The sequence below is a fragment of the Haemaphysalis longicornis genome, unplaced genomic scaffold (assembly GCF_048455015.1).
Source record: "Haemaphysalis longicornis isolate Haplotype H1 unplaced genomic scaffold, Haemaphysalis longicornis Haplotype H1 scaffold_1, whole genome shotgun sequence".
Classification (NCBI taxonomy): domain Eukaryota; kingdom Metazoa; phylum Arthropoda; class Arachnida; order Ixodida; family Ixodidae; genus Haemaphysalis; species Haemaphysalis longicornis.
The window spans coordinates 51365618-51375585 of NW_027526203.1; positions in this window are offsets into that span (position 1 = coordinate 51365618).

Below are 9968 nucleotides of genomic sequence, written 5' to 3' on the forward strand. Positions count from 1 at the left end.
CGACAACTTTTCTGAGGGAACTTCCTTTACATTCCTCAAAGCACGTTTCAAATGGAGCTTAAAAACCTAATGTTTAGATTGGAAAACACCTATCTCGGCACTGACGGGCCGAAGGAAGCTTACCGCTGCCTGTTTGCTAGTCTGTGCAATGTGGTACTAACAAAAACGTGTAGAAAGAGTAAACATGTATTTGAGGTGGTTTCTTGGGTAGAGCTCTGATTTTAAATATGTACTAATATTGCTGTCTGTCACAATTTAAGCAATGTCACCAGGAAGCCCTGTCGAATTCTGTTTCTGTTCGTAACTAAAGGAAAATTGGTACAGCAGAAGAAGGAAAAGTGGGTGAGTTGGTATGTGTTCGTGTGTTAGAATTGAGGGGAACTAAAGAAATGCCAAAAAATTGAGGCCATTCCGCCCTGCGAATGAGGTTGACTAGCGGAGCTGTGCACGACCACACGTATTAGTTTGTCGTACAGACAGATCTTGCACCCTCACACTTTGAACGTTTCGGCGCCAGACATTTTTGTGTGTTTGCGCCACCATTTGAATTTCAAGATATATATAACTCCCAAAGTATTCTTCCAAAATTTTATTGATTGATATCTTCTTAAATTCTCACAAAACCCCATCAGAAACTATCAGCTCAGTGGAACCGCTTACACCTTGGTAACAAAAAGGCGGATATAGCCGCAGTAACTCGTCCTGTAAGTGCTCGTACTTTATGGCTGTTTTACCTCGGTACTCTGGTTGTCGATTTCCTGTAGAATTAAACACAGATTTGTTTCACCATGCACGTCAAATCTAATGAGATGATCAACTACTGCAAGAATCTGGGCCGCTGTGGCAGTTGGCCCAACAATCTTGCCAGTGTATCGACGCGTTCTCACATGCACACATTTTAAGCCATGTTGCAAAAGTGCTGGCCTGCTAAAACAGAGCACGTTTTGCCACCTTAGAGGCCGGACTGTATGTCAAACTGCTTAAGCTTTTTTGTTTGAGGTTAATATTAAAATATGTTTGAATAATTCGATTGAACCAATTCTAGTGGCGTCTTTTAGAAATTGCCTCGATACCTACCTGCTTAGAAGAAAATATACTTGCCAGATGTACCGTTTACAAGAAAAAAAAACACCGCACACTGCGGCTTGCTTGAGGCGGAAACCATCTGACCTATGTATTTGAGAAATTGGGTGCAAAAATGGTGTTACAGCTGACAGCCGCCTTACAGAAGAAGGCATGACCAAATTACACAGATGATGCGTGGAGTAACATACACAGGCAAAAAAGCAAGTTGTAAGCACCTAACTCTTCGATCTAAGCATTTATGCCCTTGCCTTGTGAACATCCGCGCTAAAGCGGGTCGCGTTTTAAGGCGAAAGCCTTCGGTCTCAGTGTTTCAAGCACAGGCTTGTAATTGATTGTAGGGTTTAACGCGCCGACGCAACGAAGGCGATGAGGCGCACCGTAGTGGAGGGCTCCGGATTAATTTTGACCACCGGGGGATCTTTAACGTGCGCCGAAATCTCATACACACGGGCGTTTTTGCTTTTCGCCTCCATCAGAAAAGCGGCCGCCACGGCCGGGCATCGAACCCGCGACCTCGTGCTCAGCAGCGCAGCGCCTTAGCCACTGAGCCACCGCAGCGGCTAAGCACAGACTTGTAAGGTACAGAAATTCGTGAGGTGCAAGATATCGGAGCGCGAGGCGGGAATCACGCGACGGGAAAGAGAAACAGCAGCGCCGAGGGGTGGTCGCAGGAGGACTCAAAGTAAGGTCAACTAAGTGCATGCAGCCCCGGAGGAGGGTAGTCCTTTGTTGCACGTGCAGTTCGAGAGAGAGAGAGAGAGAGAGAGAGAGAAACGTTTACTAGCAAAAAAAGGAGGTGTCGCGATTGTCCGAGGGGTGGTGCTTTCCTTCCAGGGCCCCAGACTCTTCTGCTCCTCTCCGGGCTCGAAGAATTAAGTCCTTCTGAATCCTAAAGTCGGAGCTGGCCAGAGCTGCCTCCCATAGCGGGACCGTGGTGGTGTTTCCAGAAGGCCAGATGATGGGGCAGGCCCATGTTGCATGAAATATGTTGGTAGGGTTTCCGCATTTATGGCATGCGTCTGTGTGTGTTTGAGGGAACATTTTGGATAGCCGGGATTTGTTAGGGTAAGTGTTTGTCTGGATTAGCCTCAGCGTTTAAGCTTCCACGCCAGAAAGGTTCTTGTCCGGGTTGCGGAAAAGGGCTCGTTCACCTCTTTGGACAGGTAGGCATTCGCCGAAGCCACTTGGTGGGCCTGCAGAAGGCTAGAACTGTTAGCCGCGCGGTTTGTAAGATCTCGCGCAGCCTGGTCGGCCCTCTCGTTTCCTTCCAGCTCTTCGGGTCCTGGAGTCCAGACAATGGAGTAGAACTAATTCGATGTTAGTGGCTCTAGTTTTTTAGTCGCTTGTGAATTCTTCCATTTATGACATTTTGCATAGCCCTTTTGGAATCTGTATCTATTTGGAGGCTTAAGTTTTTGTGCTGCCCGAGAGAATAGACTTTATTGAGCCCCCCCAAAAATGCTGGTGCCGTGAGGCGCCAGATGGAGTGGGGCCCTCTTCACGGGCTCCATATGCTGTTAGGGCTTCCAGGCCCCTGGTGATCAGTAGGGTCCAGTCTTTCAGAGCGGGGCTAGCAGCAAGGCCTCTCATCGCTCAAGTAAGGTGGTGCTGGTCGGGGGAGAGGGAGAGGGGATGGTGTGGGAGAGTCGCACTCTCCAATTACGTGGCGGAGTCTGCCGAGTCGTTTGCAGAAACGGCATTCCTTGTCGTATCGCACGGGGTAAATTTTGTTTTGATAGACGGTGTGGAAACGACCCGGCTTGAATTTGTCGATATATGCATTGCTCTGGTCTAGTGAGGGAGTGGTGAGGTGGGCGGGAACGTGCCCTATCCTCCCTGTAGTGTCGGAGTATTTCGCGGTAGCTAGCCAGTGGCTGTTGTGCAGTCTCCTCGGCCCGGAGAGTAGCTTCGCGGACCTGTTGATGGGCAAACTCATTGCCCTCGACTTTGGAGTGTGCTGGGACCCATATGAGCTTCGTTTTGGGATTCGGAAGGTATGTCTTTTGGCGAATGCGGGTCGCTCTGACAGACACCCACCCTTTTCTTTAGTTGCTGTATGCTCTCTGGAAGTCCGTGATGATAGTCTTGGTGCCGGGTTGAGTAAGTGCTATCGCTATGGCCACTTCCTCGGCCTGTGACGAGGGAAGCGCAGCAGATGAGCTTGTCATTTGTTGTGACGGCTATCGTTGCCAGTGTAGAGCCGATGGGGAGTGAGGCATCTGTGTAAAGGATTCCGTCGTTTTTGTCCAGGAGTTTGGCCAGGGCTTTCACTCTGGCCTTTTGGCGACCTTCGTTGCGGTCTGAGTTCATGTTTTTGGGGATTGGTTTACTTTCGATGATGGTGGCCCAGATAGTGGGTATGGGTCCTTTGTCTTGGTGGTAGGGTACCTGCCATCCGATTTTGGCTAGGACGGCTCGTCCCGCTGGGGTCTGGCTGAGTCGGATTCGTTGGTTAGAGAGATGGGCGCGGACGGTGTTGTGCTTGGCCATGCCCAGGAGGTTTTCGTTAGATCAATGGATCGGAATGCCCAGGGCCAGTTTGGTAGCTTTTCTGATTATAGCATCGCGTTGGTCGATATATTTTTTGAGGAGTTCGATGTATGGGTCTGAGTATTCGGGAGTATTCTGAGTATACTATTCGGGATATTACAAACGCTTGAACCAGCCGAAGTGCATCTTCCTCCCTGAGTCCCCTTCGACGATTGGTTACTCCCCAGATCATGTGGGTGATCTGATCCGATGTCGTTTAGAGTGGGCAGCCCGGCCTTGCCGTTTTCTTGGAAGAGTAAGCCTAGGATCCGGACTTGATTGGTAGGTTCGATGTCGGTGCCGTAGACGGCGAGGGTTATGGAAGGTTTTTCCCTCTTTTTTTCTGCTTGATGTTATAACGAGGAGTTCAGATTTTTGGGGAGAGCAGCTGAGGCCGCATGATTGTACGTATTCTTGGACCGCGTTGGCTCCGTGTTGGAGGGCCTCTTCTATCCATCCGTCCGATCCCGCCTTGGAGGTCCATGTGGTGATGTCATCTGCGTAGAGAGCGTGGTATATTTCTCCTATAGTATCGGGGACGGCCGGAAGGGGGAGGAGGGCCAGGTTAAAGAGCATGGGCAGAAGGACGGCCCCTGAGGTGTGCCCCTGTCGCCCAGCTCGATCGGCTGGGACGTTTCATCTCCAGCCTTGATGACTGCTGTGTGGTTTCTGAGGAAGTGTTTGGTGTATTTCAAGATTTTCTCGCCGCATCCCGTCTTGTTGAGGTTGTGAAGTATGCTGGCGTGAGTGACGTTGTCAAAAGCCCATTTTCGACCGAGGGCCAGGATGGCTCTTGGCGTTTAGGTTTTCGCTCTCTTGATGACAAGCTCGTGAAGTTGTAGGAGGACGTCACGGGTGCCGATACGTTCGCGGAAACCGTACATGGTTATCGGCATCTGTCCAGTGGCGTTCAGATGTTGTTGGAGGCGTTTGAGAACCATACGTTCTACGACCTTTCCCGCGCAGAAGGGGAGTGAGATAGGCCGCATGTTGTCGATGTGTGGTGTTTTTCCCGGTTTGGGTATGAACCGGACCTCGGCTTCTTTCCACTCTTTGGGTAGTAACCCTTCTTCCCAGGCGTTGTTGATGTGGTCTAGGATCTCTAGGCGGCTCTTGTCGCTGAGGTTGTTGAGTAACCGGTAGGTGATGGTGTCTCTGCCGGGTGCGCTGCCTTGGTTGGATTTGTCAATTGCCTCAATGAGCTCTTGATCTAAAAACGGGACGTCAAGGTCTTGGTTGGTCGTTCCCTCATAGTCGGGGAGAGGCTTGGTGCTCTTTTCTGTTTGTAGATACCTGTTTTTGAGGTCATGGATGAGTTTGTCTCTACCTCCTGTGTAGTTGCTGAGCGTGCCCATGAAGTTGCGGTTGCCTTTTTGCCATTTAGTGGTTCAATCATATGCCAGAGGAGGTTCCAGGTTTTTCTGGTTGATAGTGTTCCTTGTAAGCCATCGCAGATCTTCATCCAGGTCTCCCTGCAGAGTTGGGAAGCGTATTCTATTGCCTGTCTGTTGAGGTAGGGATGCGCCTGCGAAGCTTCTTATTAGGTCTTTGCCTCTTCAATCGTTTTGTCAGGGCGTGTCGAGCCTCCCATAAGTGTGCGAGTTTAGTGTCAACGTAGGCGATCAGGACAGTGGTGGCTATCTTTTGGGTATATTTGTCGACCAACTCGAGATGCTCCTTGGACCAGGTTTGATATGTCAGCGGCGCCGTTTCGGATATTGGCTCGGGATTCTCGTTGTCCGTAATGTTCTTACGGAGCCGGTCCCAATCTGTTATTCGGGCCTGTCCCACATGTGCTGTGTAGTCTGCCCCCCTTATTGTTAGGCTGATGATGTCGTGATCAGATCCGAGGTTTGTGCCGATGTTCTGCCATGTCCCGTCCAGGTGCCCTTTTAACAGGGACAGGCCCGGGGGCTGTCCCTGTACGAACTCGTGCCCATGCGGGTGGGGGGGGGTGCCCGGTTTGTTAAGAATTGTAATTTCGCGTTGTTCTATTGCTTGAGTGAGTTGTTTGCCTCTCTTAGATTGATAGCGGTACCCCCATTGTGTGTGGGGTGCGTTAACATCTCCTAAAAGTATTAACGGCCTCGTCATCGCCACTTGTAAGCAGGCATGGAAAGTGTTCTTGAAATCGGGGTCCTTTTTCAATGGGCGGCAGCAGGCGTTGAGAACAAAAATGTTTTTCACGTTGCCTATGCTGTGGTTGTGTATTTCGATAAGGACGTGTTCACAACCGCGTTGGGGAGTGAAATGTTGTGTCGCAGCGATAATGCTGCCGACTAAAAGTGCTGTATTCCTTTCGGTTGGGTCTGTGTAGGTAATGTATCCGGACTACTTGGGTCTGCCGTTAGTTTCCTGAAGGGCAATGACGGAAGGTTTTGGGTCAAGGTTGTCGATGTGGAGGTGAAGCTCTCCGAGTTTGTTTTTGATTCATCTGTAGTTCCATAGGTAAATGAGCGTTGCACTTTTTTTATTGCATAGTCTTCTTCGTCATCTTGGCTGTGTTCGTCGTTTCTGCGGGTATCAGTCGCCTGTGGCCTGCAGCATTGTTCTCCTTTTAGTCCTTTCCTTTTGCCCTTTTGTGTGTACGTGAGCCAAGCGTCGAAGGTTGCCATGCGCGTTGTTATTTGATTGTATTGCGCTTCGCCGGTGTCTAGTCTCACTGTGACGTTGCCCATTTGTTCTTGGAGGGCTGTGACCTGGGAGGCGATTTGTGTCCCTTGTGTGGCCATTTTGTACAAAATGTTCATTATGGTTGCAGTAGTGGGTGCCACTGGCTGCGTAGAGAGCAGTGTAGATGTTAGTTGTTCTGTTGTTGTTCCTGGCGGTGACAGATCCGGTTATGTGTCTTTGTTGTCTAGGCTACCAGATATTCTAGCTTTTTCGTCTGCGCGGCGAGTTTGAGTTTGTGCCTCCACTTTTTCTGTGAATGCCTGGGTTAGGAGGTTCTGTTTTTATATCTGCTTTTTTTAGTTCTGAGCATTCCGTGCAGTTTTTGAGTGGAGAGGGAATTGGGGGGGGGGGGTATTGGTGTCATCCTTTAGGGTGACAGGAGACCCCGCTGCGCAGCCCACCTGCTGACGGGATCTTCTAGACCCCAGTGCAGCAGGTGCGGAGAGGCCTCATCCGTGGTGCACATACTAATCACATGCAAGGCACTTCACACAACAGGATACAAACACTTCAGGGAACTCTACAGACAACATATCCCACTACATGCATCGCTGTTTATAGGTGACGATGCCATAGTTTCCGTGAAACGTGTGTTTGAGTATTTATCAGACGTAAAGTTTTTAAACCTCATTTCCTATCATGCATAATCAAATCTGGCCCTATACACCAGCCATCACCATTGCCGTTAATTGATTTTTTTGTTTGTTCTGGCTTTAGTAGCCACTATTTTTTTAAGATACTTTTGTTTGGCGCTCTTTGCCCCAGCTGGCCTTGCGCCAAAAAAAAACTCCCACCATACATACATACAGCCCACCTGTTTGTCGGCGAGCCGCTTCGGCGTGCTGTTGCTTGTTGCGGAGCGGGACTGCCGCCTCCGTGTTCTGGGCGGGGCTTCCGGCGTAGGGGCTCTCGAACCGGTCCGGCGATCGCAGCGGTCGCCTCTCTTCGTCCCGTCACGGGAGAGGGAGCGGCGGCTCCGATGTCCCGGGTGTGCGGGTGGCGGCGCAGCTGTGCCGTCACTGTTGGGCAGCGTGCTGGAATCCGTGGCCGGGGCGTCTTGGGCGGCTCACTCGCGTTCCTATCAGCGTCTTTGCACAACGTAGGGCATCTTCTAGCGGGCTTTACAGCTTTTTTCAGCGGTGAGATGGGACGTTTGGGGCTGGAACACTTGTGGTTGCCGTCTGGGTTTTGTGTATCGCAGCCTCGGGAGATGCGTGTCTTAGGATTGGGGCAGACGTCCTGCCGATGGCCAAGTCGGCCGCATATGTAGCATATGTCTATTTGCGTTCGGTAGAAAGAGCACTCGACCAAGACGTTGCCGTACTTGATGTAGCTTGGAATCTCGGGACCGTTGAACGCAATTATGACCGACGCGCTTTTTCCGATGCAGTTGGCTTGTAGTGCCGTGGGATTATAATACTGGACGATGTTATTATTGATATCTTGGGCAGTGTCCATGAGGGGAACTCCTCAGATGACCCCCTTGACTGTGCCATGAGGGGCCGACTCGTGGGCGCTTACCTCGTGTTCAATGCCGTGAATGATGATCTTGTCGACCGCTGCGTAGCGACCGGCGTTGGCTCGTTTGGGGGTACTGACGATTACGATGTTTTGGGGATTGTTGGGCCAGATGAAGTCATGTTTCGCTTCTTCTGCGTTGACGTTCGCGGCGGCGGTTGTCTTCGAAGCGGGAAGCCTCGCTGACGTCGAGACCGCCCCGGGGGCGCATGATGATTTTATGTCCTGGCGCGGTAGTTCCGGCATTCTGGCTGCCTTGAGGAACTTGGTCTTTAGTTCAAGCAGCCGTCGGCCGCTGCCCGAAGGCTTGGGCATTTGTGGGCCTGTCTTGGCGTCCGGGATACGTTGTTGTGCTTGAGTTATTTTCCCGACGGCAATCCGCCACCCTTGCGCTCGGGTGACCAGTTCTGGGGAAATTTCGACGCCTTCAACCTCAACAGGCATTGCGGAGGCCATGACGGGGCTTGGCTTTGAACAAACAAAGGTACCGATAGGGGCGAACAGGAGGCTCCTCGCGATGGTGAAATAGCGGAAAGAGCTGTGTAAGCGGGTGCATGTGAGCGCGCCCAGAAACGCCGCCGCTTCTTCAAGGCCACTCTACTGGGAGCTCGCGCTAGCAAAAGCGGCGGCGGCGGCGAAGGAAACCGGTCCTGCCGTCTCTGAGGGGGGAGCATGGGAGGATAACCGCGTTGTTAATCCTGCTCGCCTGTTGTGACAACTGTCTCGTACTGAACTGCTGCTTGGCGAGTGCTCGGGTCATCTCGTAGCTCACGTGAGGCGGGCACTCTGATTGGCTCGTGAGTTGGGCGCAAAGCGGCGCGCCAGGAAAAATGGGTCTGACTGCGGCGAGCGTTTGTGAGCGCACGCCGCGACGCACGCTTATTGCCGCAAGTGAGGAGGTACTACCTGTAGGGTGCGGTTGAGGGGCTGGTAAAGGGGTGACGGGCACAGCCGCGAGTTCGACGGAACGTTCAACAGTAGATCAGCAGAATATTTAACTTGGCTTTCTCATTCCCATTTTTAAAACGTTCCAAGTGTCTCCCGTAGTTTCTCCAATTTGAAAGTGCATGCTAGCGGTAATGTTTCGTGTTTTAACCCCATTACACTGCTCAATTTAATTTATCCCAAAATAGAACTGAGTCATTTATCTGTTATGACAACACCTTATCGCGTAATCCTGCTTCGTAAATTTTCGCATGAAGAAGGCCAATCTTTACACTATGTTCAAGCAGTGCATTTTAAATAAGCTGCCGAGCAGAGTAAGAGAGAGAGGAAAAGGACTCACGCTCGAGGCGTTCTTTGAGAATAGGGCGGCAAGGCTGAAGCACAACGCTGCGCTACTCCACGGTAGAACTCTTCGCAGCTTTCCTCGGGTCACGCGCAGCATGTGTCCCAATGCCACGGCCGCCGCTGTCCTCCAAGCGGCATCTTTGCTGCGCAAAAGCACTCTTCTGAGCGCTTACCGTTACCCCGAAAGCCTTTCTTGTGCGGTGAAACCTCTTCGTAAACCACACCACTTCTGACTGCAGAAGTTTTTGAGAAATTCTTACGGCGATCCTGCGAAACGCTCTCGCTTTAAAGTCTACCCTAAACTTTAGTGCCCATATTATTGACACTTCTCATCGAAGGCCTGCGTAGGTTTCACTTTGGTAAAAATTACAAATGGAATGATTTGAACATTCAAACATTTTCTAACAAGTAAATATAACCACACCAAACAACCACGTGAAGTCGCATGGATTCCCAGTGTGGACCTCGAGGAGCCCGCCGTGCGGCAGCTGGTAAGCATACGTGCATACCTGCATACTTGGTATGCATACCAGGGTCTCATCGACTATCTTTTAACATGACTCGGTTCATGCACGCTTGATGGATTCATTTCTCAGGGGAAACAACTTCACACACCCGTTTGCTAACCAAGTCACTGTTGCGTATGATTTTGGGTTCAGGTTGGAAAAATGCGTCACGTTCGGCAAGAGGACTTCTGGGTTTTGATATGCTGTCTTTCTGCGAAATTCGCGTAGTTAAAGTGAAATAGATTTTGCATATTGAGCATTTCGAGCAACCTCTGTATTTATTTAGACTGTTCCGCCCGTAAGATATTAAGGAAGTGTTCTTAAACAATAAATAAGTTTGTCCACTTAATGTAAACAATTTTTTGG